At 37.0% G+C, this 23919-nt stretch overlaps 1 protein-coding gene and 1 long non-coding RNA gene across 2 annotated transcripts in view; both read left to right on the top strand.

The window, feature by feature from the left end:
• LOC116733095 (oocyte zinc finger protein XlCOF6-like) overlaps positions 1 to 23919 on the top strand; it is a 778765-nt gene that overhangs the window by 598588 nt on the left and 156258 nt on the right. The gene's annotated exons all lie outside the window — the stretch shown is intronic.
• On the top strand, positions 4451 to 19524 carry LOC116733162 (uncharacterized). The gene is made up of 2 exons (XR_004341960.1): positions 4451 to 4922; positions 19453 to 19524. It is a non-coding gene; the product is annotated as an uncharacterized LOC116733162 (long non-coding RNA).

Here is a 23919-nt window from a genome sequence, read left to right as displayed (position 1 = left end):
AAACGCCGCTTTCTCCGCGGAGCTCGAATATCCAACTTGAAACTAACTTCACTGCGGTCAAAAGCTGGAGGAAATACAGGAGACAGATTAAAGGAAACAATGTTTGAAAACCGAATTAGGATGAATGTTTTACAGAAATAAATTAACTGATAAGACAGAAACAGAGCGCTGGTTGGACTTCGGGAGGTTCGGGAGAGCAGGTCGATTCCAAAAAATATTATTATTATTATTATTATTATTATTAATATTATTATTCCATAAATGCATCAGCGTTTTCTATGGCAGGCCGTTCTGTTAATAAATGAGTTTACCAAACTTTCATTCTGTATATCTGAAATTAGTTTCCGACTAGAAATGTTTAAACAATATAATTATGTTTTTGACCAGACAAAATATGTCTTTGAGGTATATTTAATTACATCCTGACTAGAATAAATGACATCAGATTTACCATTAATATATATGGTGGTTTCAATTCAAGATATCTATAGTGTTTTACTATCTAAAGCACATATTTCATATAATCAAATTATGACTAGTCAAAGTAAAGTTGAGATATCCCACTTTTTGTTTCCGACTACTCACAATTCAAACCCAAACGATAAGCAACACCATTGTTCTGTCTATGGGGTTTGCAGAGCTGAGAAACCAGCAGATAAACATTTTACAAGTAAATGGAGACACAAAGTCTCCAGAGAATTTATTTTTCTGGATCTGTGGCTTTTCTTGTCAATCAATCAATCAATCAATCAATCAATCAATCAATCAATCAATCAATCAATCAATCAATCAATCAATCACATTTTATTTGTATAGCACATTTCACTATCAAGGCATTTCAAAGTGCTTTACATCAAAAATAACTGGAAAAATAGGAATAGCTTTTGTAGTACCAGAATTCAATATAAAAATAGGAAAACGAATTACAGATGGATTATCAGTTTATTAGCTTTACAATGGGTAGAAGACATAAAACCATTAAAAACAGTCATTTGTTCAGATTCAAAATCTGCTTTATTAAGTTTAAAATATAATCAATCAGATAGTAGGATGGACATTTTATTAGAAATACTTCATACATTATTCAGAATAAAAAATATGGGTTTGATAGTTATATTTATATGGGTTCCAGCACATACTGGAGTAGAAGGAAACGAGAAGGCAGATAAAATGGCAAAGAGGGCAAGTCAGAAAAATATCAGTTTTACAGTTAAAACAAGTAAATCCGAGGGAAAGAGCGTTGTTAAAGAAAAACTGATGGAAAAATGGCAAAAAAGGTGGGATGAAGGAAAAACAGGAAGATGGTTTTATAAAATTCAGAGGATGTTAGGAGGAAGAAGAAATGGAAGACGAAATAGAAAGGAGGAAAGAGTGATAACAAGGTTAAGACTTGGACATACAGGACTTAGTTATACACTATTTAAAATACAAAAGCATACTGCTGGCAAATGTGATTACTGTGAAAAATATGAAACAATAGAACATGTTATATTGGAATGCCATAAGTATGAAAGAGAGAGAACAAACATGAGGAGAGAGTTTGAATGTATTAAAGAAAAGATTAATTTATTAGATATTCTGAGGAAGAATTTGGGGAGTAAACATATAAAAATAGTTATTCAATTTCTAAAGAAAACTAAATTAATTCATAGAATTTGATTATGGTAGGTGTGTTTGTGAATCTGTGCATGATATAGGTGGGTAGAATATAAAGTTATATATAAGTATGTATTCATGTGTGTGTATGAGTATAGATAGGTATAAATATTTATATGTATAGGTGGGATTTATTTATTTATTTATTTTATTTATTGTTATTAGTAGTAGTAGTAGTAGTTTATATATATATATATATATATATATAGACCATTACGAACCACACTCCATACCAGTAAGTGGCGGTAAACTAAAAGTTTGTTGCCAACCGCCAATAAATCCAAGAAGAAGAAGACTCAGTCACGTGGTACAGCTTCAAACGTCACATCCTGCTCCAACAGCAAAAGCCTCAATTCACTCTTCACAAAAATCCTGGTTTTCTCCTCACACGCTTCGAAACCTCGGCACAGAAAGAACGTCGCTAGTTTTAGGTAAATATCTGAGTGTTTACAGTAAAAATGTCGTCAGTTCCGCATCAGAGAGATTTTATTAACGAGATGTTAACTCCTGATGAAAAAACATTCTCAGGGTGGAAAGAAATCAACGTCAAGATGGAGGAAGAGATGGAGGAAGAGATGGAGGAAGAGATGGAGGATCAGCGCAGACTGATGGATTTCAGCCGGATACCGAGGATCATCTTACACCAGACAGGTACGAAACACCTTCACGGTTTACTGATGATATGAGACGCGAAACGGACAAAAGCTGGAGGAAATACAGGAGACAGATTAAAGGAAACAATGTTTGAAACCGAATTAGGATGAATGTTTTACAGAAATAAATTAACTGATAAGACAGAAACAGAGCGCTGGTTGGACTTCGGGAGGTTCGGGAGAGCAGGTCGATTCCAAAAAATATTATTATTATTATTATTAATATTATTATTCCATAAATGCATCAGCGTTTTCTATGGCAGGCCGTTCTGTTAATAAATGGGTTTACCAAACTTTCATTCTGTATATCTGAAATTAGTTTCCGACTAGAAATGTTTAAACAATATAATTATGTTTTTGACCAGACAAAATATGTCTTTGAGGTATATTTAATTACATCCTGACTAGAATAAAGGACATCAGATTTACCATTAATATATATGGTGGTTTCAATTCAAGATATCTATAGTGTTTTACTATCTAAAGCACATATTTCATATAATCAAATTATGACTAGTCAAAGTAAAGTTGACTTATCCCACTTTTTGTTTCCAACTACTCACAATTCAAACCCAAACGATAAGCAACACCATTGTTCTGTCTATGGGGTTTGCAGAGCTGAGAAACCAGCAGATAAACATTTTACAAGTAAATGGAGACACAAAGTCTCCAGAGAATTTATTTTTCTGGATCTGTGGCTTTTCTTGTCAATCAATCAATCAATCAATCACATTTTATTTGTATAGCACATTTCACTATCAAGGCATTTCAAAGTGCTTTACATCAAAAATAACTGGAAAAATAGGAATAGCTTTTGTAGTACCAGAATTCAATATAAAAATAGGAAAACGAATTACAGATGGATTATCAGTTTATTAGCTTTACAATGGGTAGAAGACATAAAACCATTAAAAACAGTAATTTGTTCAGATTCAAAATCTGCTTTATTAAGTTTAAAATATAATCAATCAGATAGTAGGATGGACATTTTATTAGAAATACTTCATACATTATTCAGAATAAAAAATATGGGTTTGATAGTTATATTTATATGGGTTCCAGCACATACTGGAGTAGAAGGAAACGAGAAGGCAGATAAAATGGCAAAGAGGGCAAGTCAGAATAATATTAGTTTTACAGTTAAAACAAGTAAATCCGAGGGAAAGAGCGTTGTTAAAGAAAAACTGATGGAAAAATGGCAAAAAAGGTGGGATGAAGGAAAAACAGGAAGATGGTTTTATAAAATTCAGAGGATGGTAGGAGGAAGATGAAATAGAAAGGAGGAAAGAGTGATAACAAGGTTAAGACTTGGACATACAGGACTTAGTTATACACTTTTTAAAATACAAAAGCATACTGCTGGCAAATGTGATTACTGTGAAAAATATGAAACAATAGAACATGTTATATTGGAATGCCATAAGTATGAAAGAGAGAGAACAAATATGAGGAGAGAGTTTGAATGTATTAAAGAAAAGATTAATTTATTAGATATTCTGAGGAAGAATTTGGGGAGTAAACATATAAAAATAGTTATTCAATTTCTAAAGAAAACTAAATTAATTCATAGAATTTGATTATGGTAGGTGTGTTTGTGAATCTGTGCATGATATAGGTGGGTAGAATATAAAGTTACTGTATATATAAGTATGTATGTGTGTGTATGAGTATAGATAGGTATAAATATTTATATGCATAGGTAGGATTTATTTATTTTATTTATTGTTATTAGTAGTAATAGTAGTAGTTTTTATATATATAAATAGATAGACCATTACGAACCACACTCCATACCAGTAAGTGGCGGTAATGCTACTAAAAGTTTGTTGCCAACCGCCAATAAATCCAAGAAGAAGAAGACTCAGTCACGTGGTACAGCTTCAAACGTCACATCCTGCTCCAACAGCAAAAGCCTCGATTCACTCTTCACAAAAATCCTGGTTTTCTCCTCACACGCTTCGAAGCCTCGGCACAGAAAAAACGTCGCTAGTTTTACGTAAATATCTGAGTGTTTAAAGTAAAAATGTCGTCAGTTCAGCATCAGAGAGATTTTATTAACGAGATGTTAACTCCTGATGAAAAAACATTCACAGAGTGGAAAGAAATCAACGTCAAGATGGAGGAAGAGATGGAGGAAGAGATGGAGGAAGAGATGGAGGAAGAGATGGAGGATCAGCGCAGACTGATGGATTTCAGCCGGATACCGAGGATCATCTTACACCGGACAGGTACGAAACACCTTCACGGTTTACTGATGACATGAGGCGCGAAACGGACAAAAGCTGGAGGAAATACAGGAGACAGATTAAAGGAAACAATGTTTGAAACCGAATTAGGATGAATGTTTTACAGAAATAAATTAACTGATAAGACAGAAACAGAGCGCTGGTTGGACTTCGGGAGGTTCGGGAGAGCAGGTCGATTCCAAAAAATATTATTATTATTATTATTAATATTATTATTCCATAATTGCATCAGCGTTTTCTATGGCAGGCCGTTCTGTTAATAAATGGGTTTACCAAACTTTCATTCTGTATATCTGAAATTAGTTTCCGACTAGAAATGTTTAAACAATATAATTATGTTTTTGACCAGACAAAATATGTCTTTGAGGTATATTTTAGGGCTGTTGTAAATGAATATTTTAGTAATCGAGTAATCTATCGATTATTCTTACGATTAATCGAGTAATCGGATAAAAAAAATTTATAAAATAAACTATTGGCAAATCTGCAATAACACCAGTTAGTCCAGATCAGTCCAATATCTCCTTTTTGAGCATCCCTAACAGTTAAATGTTTGTAGTTTAGAAAGTTTACTTGTAACAGTAGTTTGCTTTAACCTGAAGAAAAGTTATACTAAGATATTAAATTATATTCAAATAATAAAGTGGCAGGCTCACAAATACGCTTATAAAAATGTCTATACTCCAGCTTTTAGTTTATGTATTTATCTTCAGTGAGTAATACACATACACGTAAAAGAACTAAGTAAACAACTCATTTAACTCTAACATTTTATTGATAACGCAATTTTGAGGATGCTTTAATTAAAAGCATTATTTTTAACCATCACAGAAAAATCTAAATGCAGTGAAATGTTTTTTTATGTATTGGAAAACAGAATGTAATCTATATGTTAGGAAAAAAATAAACTTACTCAAAATGTAAAGGTTTGAGTTTGTACAGAGTTCTGCAGCCTTAACTAGTCATGATAAAATGCAAAAATGTTGCTATTTTTATTAAAACGATGCTATTATTTATTCTTGATTGCTTAGGTATAAACAAATATAGAATTACTACAAAAAATATTAATCAAAAATTTCTAATTCATACATAACAGTAGCGAGAAGAAAAGACTGTAACTTTTCAGGATGGAAAGACACCAATAAATAAATGCTTTTCAGCTTATGCCTGTAATCTGTTGCTGCGTATTTTTATTAACAAACTTACATCAAGTCCTGCATAATTTCTCTCAGTTCCACCCTCACATACAATTTACACTACACCCGGTTAAGTAACCGCTATGTTTAGATGTAACGTTAGCAAAATAATGTGCCTCAATTTACATCTATAACATGGCAGTTTATCACACAACGTAGTTAGCAAAGAGAACATAAACGTTACCTGTTGGCAACCGTGTATGAGTTGGATGCATGTAGCAAGTGTTTTCTCTTCAGATGCTGCAACATTGATGTCGTGCTGTTGTGGTACGCCAATTCTGCTTTGCAGTGGATGCATTGCGCTGTGTTGTCCTTTCCGTTTAGACTAAAATGTTCCCAAACTTTTGACATTTTTTGTCGCTTTCGGGGTTCTCCTTCTGAGCATTCTCCGGTTCCCTCCATAGCTACAAACTTAGCACATGTGCTCCAGGCGCTAACGGAAGTGGTAGCGTTGTGCAACACAAAAACCCTCCGGCTAGACCAGTGTGCTGCGTATTTAACAGCATTGCTTATTACAATACAATAAATTTAGCGAAGCTTCGAGGCAGATAAATTTCCTCGAGGATTTTTTGTAATCGTGTTACTCGATGAATCGTTTCAGCCCTAGTATATTTAATTACATCCTGACTAGAATAAATGACATCAGATTTACCATTAATATATATGGTGGTTTCAATTCAAGATATCTATAGTGTTTTACTATCTAAAGCACATATTTCATATAATCAAATTATGACTAGCCAAAGTAAAGTTGAGTTATCCCACTTTTTGTTTCCGACTACTCACAATTCAAACCCAAACGATAAGCAACACCATTGTTCTGTCTATGGGGTTTGCAGAGCTGAGAAACCAGCAAATAAACATTTTACAAGTAAATGGAGACACAAAGTCTCCAGAGAATTTATTTTTCTGGATCTGTGGCTTTTCTTGTCAATCAATCAATCAATCACATTTTATTTGTATGGTACATTTCACTATCAAAGCATTTCAAAGTGCTTTACATCATATCAAACACAGAAACACAAAGCAACATAGAATCAACAATCAAAACACGACATTAAATAAAGTTCCATCAATAAATTTGTAATTGATTACATTTCAAATACAATCCTAAACAGGTGGGTTTTTAGTCTAGATTTAAAAGAAGTCAGTGTTTCAGCTGTTTTACAGTTTTCTGGAAGTTTGTTCCAAATTTGTGGTGCATAGATGCTGAAAGCTGCTTCTCCTCGTTTGGTTCTGGTTCTGGGGATGCAGAGCAGAACCAGAACCGGAAGACCTGAGAGATTCTGGAAGGTTGATACAACAACAGCAGATCTTTAATGTATTGTGGTGCTAAGCCGTTCAGTGATTTATAAACTAACAACAGTATTTTAAAGTCTATTCTTTGAGCTACAGGGAGCCAGTGGAGGGACTTTAAAACTGGTGTTATTTGCTCTATCTTCCTGGTTTTAGTCAGAACGCCAGCAGCAGCATTCTGGATCAGCTGCAGCTGTTTGATTGATTTGCTGGACAGACATGTGAAGACGCTGTTGCAATAATCAATACGACTGAAGATGAACGCATGGATGAGTTTCTCTAGATCTGGCTGAGACATTAGTCCTTTAATCCTGGAAATGTTCTTCAGGTGATAGAAGGCCGACTTTGTAACTGTCTTTATGTGGCTCTGGAGGTTCAGGTCAGAGTCCATCACTACTCCCAGGTTTTGGGCTGATCGCTGGTTTTCAGTTGTATTAACTGAAGCTGCGCATTGACTCTAGATCTATGACTCTAGATCTATAACTCTAGATCGTTCCTCTTTAGGTCCAAAAATAATAACTTCAGTTTTGTTTCTGTTCAGCTGGAGAAAGTTTTGACACATCCACACATTTATCTGTTCTAAGCATCTGTTCAGTGATTGGACTGCATAGTTATGGTAGCTAATATTATTTCCGGTTATAACCTGAGCTAGTGGGAGCATATAAATATTGAATAAAAGGGGTCCTAGGATTGAACCTTGGGGTACCCCACATGTGACCTTTGACCTCTTTGATGAGAAGTTTCCAATTGAAACAAAGAAATCCCTGTTCTTTATGTAAGATTCAAACCAGTTAAGCACTGGACCGGAGAGTCCGACCCAACTCTCCAGTCGACTCAGTAGTATGTCATGGTCAACAGTGTCAAAAACTGCACTGAGGTCCAACAGAACCAGCACTGTGGTTCTGCCACAGTCCGTATTTATATGGATGTCATTGAACATTTTTACGAGGGCTGTGGTAACCATGGAAACCAGACTGGAAGGAGTCAAAGAGGTTGGTTATCATTAGGAAGCTAGTTAATTGTTTACACAGCTTTTTCTATAACTTTGCTGATGAATGGGAGGTCAAAGGTCGGCCTGTAATTCTGCATTAGTGATTTGTCCAGATTGTTCTTTTTTATCAGTGGTTTGATTACTGCTGTTTTCAGAGCCTGGGGGAAAACGCCTGATGAGAGCGATGAGTTTACTATTTGGATCAGATCAGCAGCAACAACAGGCAGGACTTTCTTAAAGAAATGTTCTAGAGTTATAGATCTAGGACATCCAGACAGCAGGAACTGGAGCTTAGTTGACTTATAATTTCCTCTAAGGTTTTAAAATTAAGTAGTTGGAATTGGGTCATTTTTCCTGTATTTGTTTTGTTTGGGCACAGCATTGGTACTGACTTTATAGTGGATGTACAGATTAATAATCTGATTTTTTCAATTTTCTCTGAAAAGAAGCTGGAAAACTGGTTGCAGGCGGCAATACATTGGAATTCAGGCGGTAACATCACAGGAGGGTTTGTGATTCTGTCAACTGTTGCAAATAAAGCTCGAGCATTGTTAATGTTTTTGTTTATGACATCTGCAAGGAAAGCCTCTCTTGCATGTTTTAGTGTTAAATGATAGTTACGTAGGTTTTCTTTATATATGTCACAATGAACGTGGAGTTGAGTTTTACGCCATTTTCGTTCTGCCCTACGGCAGAGTTGTCTTGCAGATCTAACTGTTTGTGCATTTCTCCATGGAGATTTCTTTTTATCAGACACAACCTTCATTTTAATTGGGGCAATGGAATCAATAATATCTGAAACTTTAGACTGAAAATCATTTACCAACTTATCTACATCATTACAGCTTAAGGGTGAAGAAGAAGAGTAGATTTGATTAAAAGTTTCTGCTGTGTTTTCAGTGAGAGAACGTTTTGTGATGGTTGCTGTTTGTCCAAGTGGGTTAAAAGATAAAGAACTTTCAAAGATAACAGGAAGTGATGCGACAGGGCGACATCAGTTACAGAGACATTGGAAATATTCACACCCTTACTGATAACCAGGTCCAGTGTGTGTCCTTGAGTGTGTGTTGCTTGTTTGACATGTTGTGTTAGACCAAAAGTCAGTAAAGAAATTTTCCACAAATGTTGGAGTTTTGTATAGAGTTACAGTCAAAGTTCGTTTGTGGCCTTTAACCTCAATTCCAAGATACTCAAAAGAGGTGAAGTGACCCAAAGAGATTTTACTACAATTTATGGTATTCTTAAATATTGAAGCCACGCCTCCTCCTTTTTTGTGTTTTCTATTCTCACTGAAGAAATTGTAGTTAGGAGGCGCAGATTCAATTAGTGCGATCGATTCATTATTATCATTCAACCATGTTTCTGTCAGAAACATGACATCGATATTATGCTCAGTGATGAAATCATTAATTAATAGAGCTTTAGCACAGAGAGATCTGGTATTTAAAAAAGCTAGTTTAAGTGACTTGGAGGCCAAGAGTTCTTCAGTCTGAGGTTCCTTTAGGCAGGGGAACAGTCTGATGTTTGAATTAAAGCAGCTGTATTTTATGTTTCTGTTTCTTGTAAATTTTCTTGTAGTGATCCGGACAGGTAATGTCCTGTTCTGCAGTGCCGAGGGGCCAGACACATTCTGGAGCAAGAAGGGTGTAAAGATAAAGTCTGGACCCCGGCCTCAGACCTCAGAAACGCAGAGTGATGGATCCTCTGGGACGTTAGAGTCAGGTGGCTTAAATGAAGTGAAGTCTGCTACGTGAGCGCTAAGGAGAGACGTCCCAAGTACAACCTGTTGATTCATTCCATCTGTAAATTTAATAAACTCCGGTCCAGAAGACATTTCTTCATGTGTATCTTGTGAATCCTGTGAATGAGTGGGTGAGCAGAGAGGGAGGGGAGAAGGAGGAAGGGAACTAGTCGCTCCGTCTCCAGTCGATGTATCAGCTTGTTTTTGCTCCTGATAAGAGAAAAGGGTTTCATCCTAGTCAGAAATCCTTGAGCCTGTTCTTCTGAAGCGATGATCACGTTGCTGTCCTTGTTGATAAAATGAAAAAGATTTGCAGTGAGTAGCTTTATCCCATGTTTATTAAGATTGCGTCCACTTCTTCCAAAAAGGTGAAAACGCTGCCAATAGATCCAGAGGTTATCGATGAAGGTCACTGAGCTGGCAGAGCAGCTTTTAATCAGCCATTTGTTTATCATGTCCAGCCTGGAGTGTTTTTCGTCTCCCCATTGAGGTGATGGAATTGGACCACTGAGAAATAACTTCATTTTTAACGTTCCCATAGTGTTTAGAAGAATATTAAAGTCCTTTTTCAGAATCTCAGATTTCTGCTTTGCCACATCGTTGGCTCCAACATGCACAACTAAAGACTCAATATCTGGCTGATCAGTGGTTAGCGAAAGAACTTTACGAGTTAAATCAGATACAGTGTCACCAGGAAAAGAAATCACTCTCGTTTTCTTGGGATTACAAACGTGACAGATTCCATTTACTGCCTCATCTCCAACAATAAGCACTTCTGGCATACCTTTCATTTTCCTGGTAGCCGCTTTGTCCTTTGGAGCTTTGTGGGGTGGATGTGTTAGACTTGCCTCATTGTTGATGTTTGAAAGCGAGGTTTCACTCAGAGGCTCAGGCTGGAGAACAGAAAATCTATTTTTCAGTGGGATTCCCACAGAGTCAGAATGTTTTGAGGCTCTGGCTGGTCGCTCTGTCCTTGGGAGCGGGGTCGGTGGAACCGTTTTGGTTGCAGCTGCTTGTTTGTTTTTCTTTGGTGGAGCAGGTGTTGAGGTTGAAGGTGGGTTTCGGCTCAGAGCCGGCCACGCTGATTCGTCCAGGTGAGGGGTTCTCCCTGTAGTCGCCTCATCGGATCTGCAGTCTGTTGAGACCCTTATCAAGGACACACCGTTTGTTACACACATGGAATTCTTCACTTTTACACAAAGGCCTTTGTAGAAATAGCAACTTTAGCTGACGTACGACATCAGGCGACCACTGGGCGTGTTTTTAGATATAAACAATGATTCTTCCGTATTTGATCAGATGCTGTGTAAATGCGGTCATATTCATTTTACAACAAATTAGCCTGTAAGGGTAAGCGTCTCTTTCTTTTTTAGTGCTAAAAAAGAATAAAAAAAGTAAACTCTGGTTATTCTGTGTTGGCTGATTTCCTGTTTGTGCGCTCACATGTTTTTGGTCCGTCGAGTTTAAATCACAACAAATCCTAAACAGGTGGGTTTTTAATGGAGATTTAAAGGAAGTCAGTGTTTCAGCTGTTTTACAGTTTTCTGGAAGTTTGTTCCAAATTTGTGGTGCATAGAAGCTGAAAGCTGCTTCTCCTCGTTTGGTTCTGGTTTTGGAGATGCGGGGCGAACGACCTCCCCATTGATTTGAGGAAGAGTTGTCTCATTTTCACAGGTAGCATTGATCTCAAAGTTCACCTCCAGCAGTTTGATCTTCATTTCTATAAGCTGAAGTCGTTGTATAATACTGCTAATGTCCTTGGGGTCGGCCGGAGGCATTTTGCCCTGGTTCAACTTGGAGATGAAGAAAAGTAAGGTAAAAATAAAAGTAACAAAATCCCCCAGTCCTTAAGTTTGTAGTAATCCAGTAGTGATGTCAAAAATGTAAATATAACTATAAAAACTGTCATTTTAAAAATATCTCAGGCAAAGTTATCAGTAAGGACAAGAGAGCAGGACAAGCTGTTCCTCCTTCAGCTGCCACAGTAAAAGTTGTCCTCACTGTCAGAATTTGAATAGATCTGAGTTTCCCTGGAGCAACAACACATTTCATTAAAATGGGAATTGTGATGGACAATTCACATTTTGAATATTTTTTTTGTGCTTCTCTTTGAGTTTCTATTGCCTCTCAAAGCAGCCCAAATGCTTAGAAAATCACCCAGCCGTTTTTGGCAATAAGTTAATGTTTTTTGGTGTCTGGAAAATAAGAGTGCACCAATAAATCGGCCCTGATTTCCTTAATTGTGGGGAATTGGTGATCAGCCAATACTTGAATGTGAAGCTGATCTTATCCACCAATGTTCTCTCTACCTTTGCAAGCGTCTAAAAATTAGCCACTGTCCCCTTTTGCTCTGCTGTGAGAGAAGTTTGACTGACTGCCGGCTTTGTGGAAGTTTAAATGCACCAACTATAAACTAATATCTTAGGAATATTTCTGCTCCGCCAGTGAAACGCTCAAAACAACAGAGACGTTTGCAGTCCGGTTTATTAAGAATGGGGAAAAAAAGTTAAGTAATTTTTCTTTTACTTTTTTTCCCAAGAACATAAATAAGCAACACTTAGCCTGGCAGCTAAAGGTAATACAGTGGGGGAAACCCTGCTTCTCAGTGGAGATAAGCTGAGCCTGACTGGACATAATGTGCCTGATGGTCACATGCAGAACTGATGGACCGGTTTGGAGTTGAGGTTGCAGTGCACAGCGGTCTCAACGTACAGCAGAGCGATGCTGAGGTGTGAAGGCCGATTGAGGTTCCAGTAACAAAGAACTGCTGCTAATGCAAAGGAGGATTGATATGGACTTAGTCGAGCTGCTGTGTGAATATTTGTCAGGGAGCCACTCAGTTAACATATTGGCATTTTGTTTGCTCACCTGGATGTCCAGGACATGTTTTGACTGACATCTAGTTCATTAGAAGAATCACTTTTATCAAGTTATTTTTCCAAATGTAGAGTTAAATTGAGATACATGTGTAGGATTTTTTTTTTTAAAACACAATAAAATTTTTTCCTCATGATCAGAAGATAAATTGGACCTGAACTCGGAATTACCAAAATCATTTATTTGCTAAATGCCAGACAACATTGGAAAAAATGTCCGTAATACGTTTTGACTGATTTTCACAAATAAAAATGTATAATTTTAGAATAATTAAGAGAAAGCTGATTAGTTGCATCAAGGGATTTAAGTGAAGGGTTCATTGTTTGTCTCAAAATTTAAAGTTTTTGTTTTGTGTTTTGGTCCAGATCTCCAACATTGTTCTGTGTGTGAAGACGATGGGATTTTCAATGACCTCAGCAACCAGGAGGGGAACTTCACTTTAAAACAAGAGGAACCAGAACCTCTGCAGATAAAACAGGAACCAGAACCTCTGCAGATAAAACAGGAACCAGAACCTCTGCAGATAAAACAGGAACCAGAACCTCTGCAGATAAAACAGGAACCAGAACCTCTGGAGATAAAACAGGAGCTACAAGAACCAGAACATCAACAGCTCAAAGAGGAAGAGAAGCAACTCTGCATCAGTCAGGATGAAGAGCATCTTGTGCTGAAACAGGAGACTGATGACATTTTGGTGATTCCTTTTAATGTGCAAATAATCCACAATGAAACAGAACCACAGAGGAACCACCTCATCTCTCATGACTCTTCTGAAGATGAGAACCAAGATGGGGAAGGAAGCAATTCTGACGATCTAGGGAGAAAGAGAAACAAAGAACAGAAACAAAAGGAGAAATATGAGAAAATCAAATTGCAGAAAGGTCAAACTGAAAGTTCAAAACAAAAAACATACAAGAAAGCTCACACACAACAAAAACTATATTCTTGTAAAATCTGTGATGAAGCCTTTTCTCAAAGCAGTTTGTTGATGACACGCATGACAACTCACACTGACAAGAACCCTTTCACATGTTCAACCTGTGGAAAAAGTTTCACACGCCGATCAAACTTACTTCGTCACATGATTATCCACACAAGTAAGAACCCTTTCTCATGTGTGACCTGCAGAATAAGTTTCCAATGTAAAAGCAGTTTAACTAGTCACATGAAAATTCATAGAAGTGAGAAACCTTTCTCGTGTGGGACTTGTGGGAAAAGTTTCTATCAAAAAAGAAATTTAACTAGTCACAAAAGGGTTTATACAAATGAGAAGCCTTTCTCATGTGGGACTTGTGGAAAAGGTTTTCGTCAGAAAAGCAGTTTAATTAGTCACTTGAGCACTCACACAGGTAAAAAGGATTTCTCATGTAGGACTTGTGGAAAAAGTTTTTGTCAAAAAAGCAATTTAACTAGACACATGAGGATTCATACAGGTGAGAAGCCTTTCTCATGTAGGACTTGTGAAAAAAGTTTCTGTCAAAAAAGCACTTTAATTAGTCACATACGGACTCATACAGATGAGAAACCATTCTCATGTGGGACTTGTGGAAAAAGTTTTCGTCGAAAAAGCAGTTTAATTAGTCACAAGAGGACTCACACAGATGAGAAGCCTTTCTCATGTGGGACCTGTGGAAAAAGTTTTCGTCATAAAAGCAGTTTAATTTGTCACATGTGGTCTCACACAGATGAGAAGCCTTTCTCATGTGGGACCTGTGGAAAAAGTTTTCGTCATAAAAGCAGTTCAGTTCGTCACATGTGGTCTCATACAGATGAGAAGAGCTTTTCATGTGGGAGTTGTGGAAAAAATTTCCGTCACCAAAGCAGTTTAACTATTCACATGAGGGTTCATACTGGTTAGAAACCTTTCTCATGTAGAACTTGTGGAAAAAATTTCCGTCAAAAAAAAAATTTAACTAGACACATCAGGATTCATACAGGTGAGAAGCCTTTCTCATGTAGGACTTGTGAAAAAAGTTTCTGTCAAAAAAGCAGTTTACTTATTCACATGACGGTTCATACAGGTGAGAAGCCTTTCTCATGTAGAACTTGTGGAAAAAGTTTCAGTCATAAAAACAATTTAACTAGGCACAAGAGGATTCACACAGATGAGAAACCTTTCTCATGTAGAACTTGTGGAAAAAGTTTCCGTCATAAAAGCAGTTTAACTAGTCACATGAGGGCTCATACAGGTGAGAAGCCTTTCTCATGTAGGACTTGTGAAAAAAGTTTCTGTCAAAAAAGCAGTTTACTTATTCACATGACGGTTCATACAGGTGAGAAGCCTTTCTCATGTAGAACTTGTGGTAAAAGTTTCCGTCAAAAAGGCAATTTCACTAGGCACTTGAGCACTCACGCAGTAGTGAAGCCTTTCTCATGTAGGACTTGTGGAAAAAGTTTCTGTCAAAAAAGCAGTTTAACTAGTCACATGAGGACTCATACAGGTGAGAAATCTTTCTCATGTAGAACTTGTGGAAAAAGTTTCTGTCAAAAAAGCAGTTTAACTAATCACATGAGCACTCACGCAGTTGTGAAGCCTTTCTCATGTAGAACTTGTGGAAAACGTTTCAGTCAAAAAGGCAATTTAACTAGGCACTTGAGCACTCATACAGGTGAAAAGCTTTACTTGTGTGGGATATGTGGAAAAGGTTTCTGTCGAAAAGACTATTTATTTGTTCACATGACAACTCATACATGTGGTGTTTCTTATGTCCAACCTGTGGAAATGGCTTCCTTCCAAATTGCCAGTTAACTTTTAACATGGGGACTCGTGCAGATGGAACTGCATAATCGGAACCTCACGTACCAAGATTTTCCGTAACTCATTGTTTTGAAGCAGAGTAATTACAGCTGGATCACATTTTTATAGCGCAGCAGCGTAAAGAAGAATGCATCTCAAAAAGGACGTTTATCTAAAATGTGCAACTTTCACTTTATTCTTTCAGTTTTATCTTTTTTATGTAAAAGGGTTTTTAAGTGACATATTAAGTCTTACAAAGTTTTTAATGTTTTTGTCTTGTGAGATATTATTGGTTTGTTTCTTAAAAGGATCCACGATCAATTGAACATGGCCTAAATATATAATAATTTTCCTTTTAACTAAAAAATTCCTGTTTGCTGTACGCCAAAACTCATAATTACTTCAAAAATGTTCATCTTTTGTTATATTTTTCATGGAATTTGCCATTTTTTCGTTTGATGGGTTTAAAAAGACGTTGCTCATCGCTGTTTTGGCTGGACATAGCTGGGCAGTTGGACCACTGTACATCATTTACCCAGAATGCATTGCAGCATGAACAACACGGTGACTTTGGCGTGACAATATTTTTATTAAAATGTATAAAACCTAAACAGTCTACAGCAGGGGTTTTCAAAGTATGAAAGGGTGAGCCCCCCTCCAAGGAGCACAATGCCTGCTGCGCCCCCCTCCCCCGATAATCAACCCACAGGCAAACAAATGCCACTACAAAACACCTTCTAATTGCTTTTATTTTAGAACCATCTCATCTTTTAAAATGACACTTTATCTGAATGAAATTTAACACATGAACATTTTAAAACATTTCCTCCCATTTTAATTATTTTATCAGGGCCTTTGTATGGCAAATACGCCCTTTTTTCATTTTTCTAATGATAAGAACAACCCCAAACTCATTTTTCAACCGTTTTCTCAAACAAACGTTACATCTGAGATTCTGAGTTTAATGTTTGAGATACCAACAGTGTACAGATGTGTTCCAAAGAACACATCTGTAAATGTTGCACATTTCCTTGAAATTAAAAAATAAATCAAAAACCTAAACAGTTGCAAAATCGTGGAGCTCTTTTTGTGGCTCATCTAAACAATTTATCTCGAGCTAAAAGAGCGTGCTGTATGAAAGAGCGGAGGCATACAAAAGAAAAAACAATTATGTACGCTATGCGCACCCTTTCTTTTTCTATCACGGTCCTGAATCACGTGTAACTCATTTTATTTATGATTTTAACTAAATTGGCAACATGGCAACACATTGGCAACATTACTGTTCAGCTCACCTTAGTTTTAGTGGGAACAATGTGCTTGTGCTTTTGATGCGCGAATCCGGTTAAGCTTCTTTTCCGGTTTATTTTTTCCCTTGCACCGCGCCTCCCCTAAAGTGCTCTGGCGCCCCCTAGGGGAGGCGCGCCTCACACTTTGAAAACCGCCGGTCTACAGTATTATTACTGTATTGTTTTTACACCTAAAATAAATATTTCTCAAAGTCTATTGTTGCTGTTTCTATATTCACTGTTAGGTTGCAATTTAATTGTCTGTCAGGAATGATGTTTTTTTGTTTTTTTTTTATCTATATATGCTTTAGTTTTTCAGTATTTACTCTTCAGGTTCTGATTTTGGAAATACTGTTGATTATATGATGACAACAAAGCAGGCAGAAGGTTTGATAAGTTATGATGAAACCTGAGATGTTTTTCCTTTTTTTATGAAAGATCTGCATGAACTTTATTCTTGTTATATGTGCTCTGGACACATATAACAAATAATGACAAATAAATGTATTTTTACCCATTTGTGTTTTTTTATTTATCTGTATTTGAGAATTTGTTTAGTATTTATGGTGTTAGTAAATGTATTGGTTATATAGATTAAATTTCAGTTATAAATGTAACTAGCAATAACTGTTTGTTTTTTATTTGTAATTCTTTGTTTTTGAAGCATTGAGAAGATTACAAAAGCTTGATTTCACCTCAAGGTCACAGTTCCAGTCTGTGATCAATTACAAAATTCCTCCTCTTTACCATTTACAAAAACAGAACACAAAGAGGGGACAAGTGGGTATTATTTTGAAAATACATTACTTTTATGTATAAGGATATTATACAGCCCACAGACTCTTCCATAATTGAAATCTGTTACAAATGTTTTGCATTGTCAGGTAGAAATTCTGTTACCCACAATAAAGGTGGTGAATTTAAAAGATATTCTTGTATTAGAGATATTTTCAATATTTGTGTGCATTTCTGTCCAATATTGTCTTATAACTGTACAGTCCCAAAGTATATGCCAGTGGTTGTGTTCTGTGTTTCCACATTGTCTCCAGGACTTCGGCTTCTCCTGGTTCAACACATTTTTTTGTTTTGGTGTTATGAAAAATATAATCAAGTTAAATTCTCCATGAATATAAATTTATACATTTCCAAGCAGTCGAGCAATAACCATGCCATTCTTCTTCTGCGGTTTTCATTTTACTTTTCCCATTTTGTTTTCACATATGAAGTTTACTGTATTTTGTAGTCATAAATCCTTTATATAAAGCCGTGATTTAATAAGTTTTTTGGATTGGGCAAGTCAGAATAATATTAGTTTTACAGTTAAAACAAGTAAATCCGAGGGAAAGAGCGTTGTTAAAGAAAAACTGATGGAAAAATGGCAAAAAAGGTGGGATGAAGGAAAAACAGGAAGATGGTTTTATAAAATTCAGAAGATGGTAGGAGAAAGAAGAAATGAAATAGAAAGGAGGAAAGAGTGATAACAAGGTTAAGACTTGGACATACAGGACTTAATTATACACTTTTTAAAATACAAAAGCATACTGCTGGCAAATGTGATTACTGTGAAAAATATGAAACAATAGAACATGTTATATTGGAATGCCATAAGTATGAAAGAGAGAGAACAAATATGAGGAGAGAGTTTGAATGTATTAAAGGAAAGATTAATTTATTAGATATTCTGAGGAATTTGGGGAGTAAACATATAAAAATAGTTATTCAATTTCTAAAGAAAACTAAATTAATTCATAGAATTTGATTATGGTAGGTGTGTTTGTGAATCTGTGCATGATATAGGTGGGTAGAATATAAAGTTATATACAAGTATGTATACATGTGTGTGTATGAGTATAGATAGGTATAAATATTTATATGTATAGGTGGGATTTATTTATTTATTATTATTATTAGTAGTAATAGTAGTAATAGTTTTTATATATATAAATAGATAGACCATTACGAACCACATTCCATACCAGTAAGTGGCGGTAAACTAAAAGTTTGTTGCCAACCGCCAATAAATCCAAGAAGAAGAAGACTCAGTCACGTGGTACAGCTTCAAACGTCACATCCTGCTCCAACAGCAAAAGCCTCGATTCACTCTTCACAAAAATCCTGGTTTTCTCCTGACACGCTTCGAAGCCTCGGCACAGAAAGAACGTCGCTAGTTTTAGGTAAATATCTGAGTGTTTAAAGTAAAAATGTCGTCAGTTCCGCATCAGAGAGATTTTATTAACGAGATGTTAACTCCTGATGAAAAAACATTCACAGAGTGGAAAGAAATCAACGTCAAGATGGAGGAAGAGATGGAGGAAGAGATGGAGGAAGAGATGGAGGATCAGCGCAGACTGATGGATTTCAGCCGGATACCGAGGATCATCTTACACCGGATAGGTACGAAACACCTTCACGGTTTACTGATGACATGAGGCGCGAAACGGACAAAAGCTGGAGGAAATACAGGAGACAGATTAAAGGAAACAATGTTTGAAACCGAATTAGGATGAATGTTTTACAGAAATAAATTAACTGATAAGACAGAAACAGAGCGCTGGTTGGACTTCGGGAGGTTCGGGAGAGCAGGTCGATTCCAAAAAATATTATTATTAATATTATTATTCCATAAATGCATCAGCGTTTTCTATGGCAGGCCGTTCTGTTAATAAATGAGTTTACCAAACTTTCATTCTGTATATCTGAAATTAGTTTCCGACTAGAAATGTTTAAACAATATAATTATGTTTTTGATCAGACAAAATATGTCTTTGAGGTATATTTAATTACATCCTGACTAGAATAAATGACATCAGATTTACCATTAATATATATGGTGGTTTCAATTCAAGATATCTATAGTGTATTACTATCTGAAGCACATACTTCATATAATCAAATTATGACTAGTCAAAGTAAAGTTGAGTTATCCCACTTTTTGTTCTGACTACTCACAATTCAAACCCAAACGATAAGCAACACCATTGTTCTGTCTATGGGGTTTGCAGAGCTGAGAAACCAGCAGATAAACATTTTACAAGTAAATGGAGACACAAAGTCTCCAGAGAATTTATTTTTCTGGATCTGTGGCTTTTCTTGTCAATCAATCAATCAATCAATCAATCAATCAATCACATTTTATTTGTATGGTACATTTCACTATCAAGGCATTTCAAAGTGCTTTACATCATATCAAACACAGAAACACAAAGCAACATAGAATCAACAATCAAAACACGACATTAAATAAAGTTCTATCAATAAATTTGTTATTGATTACATTTCAAATACAATCCTAAACAGGTGAGTTTTTAGTCTAGATTTAAAAGAAGTCAGTGTTTCAGCTGTTTTACAGTTTTCTGGAAGTTTGTTCCAAATTTGTGGTGCAAAGATGCTGAAAGCTGCTTCTCCTCGTTTGGTTCTGGTTCTGGGGATGCAGAGCAGACCAGAACCAGAACCTGAGAGGTTCTGGAAGGTTGATACAACAACAGCAGATCTTTAATGTATTGTGGTGCTAAGCCGTTCAGTGATTTATAAACTAACAACAGTATTTTAAAGTCTATTCTTTGAGCTACAGGGAGCCAGTGGAGGGACTTTAAAACTGGTGTTATGTGCTCTATCTTCCTGGTTTTAGTGAGAACACGAGCAGCAGCATTCTGGATCAGCTGCAGCTGTTTGATTGATTTGTTGGACAGACCTGTGAAGACGCTGTTGCAATAATCAATACGACTGAAGATGAACGCATGAATGAGTTTCTCTAGATCTGGCTGAGACATTAGTCCTTTAATCCTGGAAATGTTCTTCAGGTGATAGAAGGCCGACTTTGTAACTGTCTTTATGTGGCTCTGGAGGTTCAGGTCAGAGTTCATCACTACTCCCAGGTTTCGGGCTGATCCCTGGCTTTTAGTTGTAATAACTGAAGCTGTGCATTAACTCTAGATCTATGACTCTAGATCTATGACTCTAGATCGTTCCTCATGGTCAACAGTGTCCTTGAGTGTGTGTTGCTTGTTTGACATGTTGTGTTAGACCAAAAGTCTCTAAAATATTAGCGAGCTTTTTTGCCCCTCTGTCTTGGGGGTTGTCAACATGAATGTTGAAATCACCAATAATTATTAAACAATCATAATCAATACATATAAGAGATAGAAGTTCATTCAAGTCAGTAAAGAAATTTTCCACAAATGTTGGAGTTTTGTATAAAGTTACAGTCAAATTTCGTTTGTGGCCTTTAACCTCAATTCCAAGATACTCAAAAGAGGTGAAGTGACCCAAAGAGATTTTACTACAGTTTATGGTTTTCTTAAATATTGAAGCCACGCCTCCTCCTTTTTTGTGTTTTCTATTCTCACTGAAGAAATTGTACTTAGGAGGCGCAGATTCAATTAGTACGATCGATTCATTATTATCATTCAACCATGTTTCTCTCAGAAACATAACATCGATATTATGCTCAGTGATGAAATCATTAATTAATAGAGCTTTAGCACAGAGAGATCTGGTATTTAAAAGAGCGAGTTTAAGTGACTTGGAGGCCAAGAGTTCTTCAGTCTGAGGTTCCTTTAGGCAAGGGAACAGTCTGATGTTTGAATTAAAACAGCTGTATTTTATGTTTATGTTTCTTGTAAATTTTCTTGTAGTGATCCGGACAGGTAATGTCCTGTTCTGCAGTGCCGAGGGGCCAGACACATTCTGGAGCAAGAAGGGTGTAAAGATAAAGTCTGGACCCCGGCCTCAGACCTCAGAAACGCAGAGTGATGGATCCTCTGGGACGTTAGAGTCAGGTGGCTTAAATGAAGTGAAGTCTGCTACGTGAGCGCTAAGGAGAGACGTCCCAAGTACAACCTGTTGATTCATTCCATCTATAAATTTAATAAACTCCGGTCCAGAAGACATTTCTTCATGTGTATCTTGTGAATCCTGTGAATGAGTGGGTGAGCAGAGAGGGAGGGGAGGAGGAGGAAGGGAACCAGTCGCTCCGTCTCCAGTCGATGTATCAGCTTGTTTTTGTTCCTGATAAGAGAAAAGGGTTTCTTCCTAGTCAGAAATCCTTGAGCCTGTTCTTCTGAAGCGATAATCACGTTGCTGTCCTTGTTGATAAAGTGAAAAAGGTTTGCAGTGAGCAGCTTTATCCCATGTTTATTAAGATTGCGTCCGCCTCTTCCAAAAAGGTGAAAGCGCTGCCAATAGATCCAGAGGTTATCGATGAAGGTCACTGAGCTGGCAGAGCAGCTTTTAATCAGCCGTTTGTTTATCATGTCCAGCCTGGAGTGTTTTTCGTCTCCCCATTGAGGTGATGGAATTGGACCACTGAGAAATAACTTTATTTTTAACGTTCCCATAGTGTTTAGAAGAATATTAAAGTCCTTTTTCAGAATCTCAGATTTCTGCTTTGCCACATCGTTGGCTCCAACATGCACAACTAAGGACTCAATATCTGGCTGATCAGTGGTTAGCGAAAGAACTTTACGAGTTAAATCAGATACAGTGTCACCAGGAAAAGAAATCACTCTCGTTTTCTTGGGATTGCAAACGTGACCGATTCCATTTACTGCCTCATCTCCAACAATAAGCACTTCTGGCATATCTTTCGTTTTCCTGGTAGCCGCTTTGTCCTTTGGAGCTTTGGGGGGTGGATGTGTTGGTCTTGCCTCATTGTTGATGTTTGAAAGCGAGGTTTCACTCAGAGGCTCAGGCTGGAGAACAGAAAATCTGTTTTTCAGTGGGATTCCCACAGAGTCAGAATGTTTTGAGGCTCTGGCTGGTCGCTCTGTCCTTGGGAGCGGGGTCGGTGGAACCGTTTTGGTTGCAGCTGCTTGTTTGTTTTTCTTTGGTGGAGCAGGTGTTGAGGTTGAAGGTGGGTTTCGGCTCAGAGCCGGCCACGCTGATTCGTCCAGGTGAGGGCTTCTCCCTGTCAGTCGCCTCATCGGATCTGCAGTCTGTTGAGACCCTTATCAAGGACACACCGTTTGTTACACACATGGAATTCTTCACTTTTACACAAAGGCCTTTGTAGAAATAGCAACTTTAGCTGACGTACGACATCAGGCGACCACTGGGCGTATTTTTAGATATAAACAATGATTCTTCCGTATTTGATCAGATGCTGTGTAAATGCGGTCATATTCATTTTACAACAAATTAGCCTGTAAGGGTAAGCGTCTCTTTCTTTTTTAGTGCTAAAAAAGAATAAAAAAAGTAAACTCTGGTTACTCTGTGTTGGCTGATTTCCTGTTTGTGCGCTCACATGTTTTTGGTCCGTCGAGTTTAAATCACAACAAATCCTAAACAGGTTGGGTTTTTAATGGAGATTTAAAGGAAGTCAGTGTTTCAGCTGTTTTACAGTTTTCTGAAAGTTTGTTCCAAATTTGTGGTGCATAGAAGCTGAAAGCTGCTTCTCCTCGTTTGGTTCTGGTTTTGGAGATGCGGGGCGAACGACCTCCCCATTGATTTGAGGAAGAGTTGTCTCATTTTCACAGGTAGCATTGATCTCAAAGTTCACCTCCAGCAGTTTAATCTTCATTTCTATAAGCTGAAGTCGTTGTATAATACTGCTAATGTCCTTGGGGTCGGCTGGAGGCATTTTGTCCTGGTTCAACTTGGAGATGAAGAAAAGTAAGGTAAAAATAAAAGTAAGAAAATCCCCCAGTCCTTAAGTTTGTAGTAATCCAGTAGTGATGTCGAAAATGTAAACATAACTTTAAAAACTGTCACTTTAAAAATATCTCAGGCAAAGTTATCAGTAAGGACGATAGAGAGCAGGACAAGCTGTTCCTCCTTCAGCTGCCACAGCAAAAGTTGTCCTCACTGTCAGAATCTGAATAGATCTGAGTTTCCCTGGAGCAACAAAACATTTTATTAAAATGGGAATTGTGATGGACAATTCACATTTTGAATATTTTTTGTGCTTCTCTTTGAGTTCCTATTGCCTCTCAAAGCAGCCCAAATGCTTAGAAAATCACCCAGCCGTTTTTGGCAATAAGTTAATGTTTTTTGGTGTCTGGAAAATAAGAGTGCACCAATAAATCGGCCCTGATTTCCTTAATTGTGGGGAATTGGTGATCAGCCAATACTTGAATGTGAAGCTGATCTTATCCACCAATGTTCTCTCTACCTTTGCAAAGGTCTAAAAATTAGCCACTGTCCCCTTTTGCTCTGCTGTGAGAGAAGTTTGACTGACTGCCGGCTTTGTGGAAGTTTAAATGCACCAACTATAAACTAATATCTTAGGAATATTTCTGCT

Source organism: Xiphophorus hellerii, chromosome 14 (genome assembly GCF_003331165.1).
Source record: "Xiphophorus hellerii strain 12219 chromosome 14, Xiphophorus_hellerii-4.1, whole genome shotgun sequence".
NCBI classification, from domain to species: domain Eukaryota; kingdom Metazoa; phylum Chordata; class Actinopteri; order Cyprinodontiformes; family Poeciliidae; genus Xiphophorus; species Xiphophorus hellerii.
This window is presented reverse-complemented; position numbering and strand designations above follow the sequence as displayed.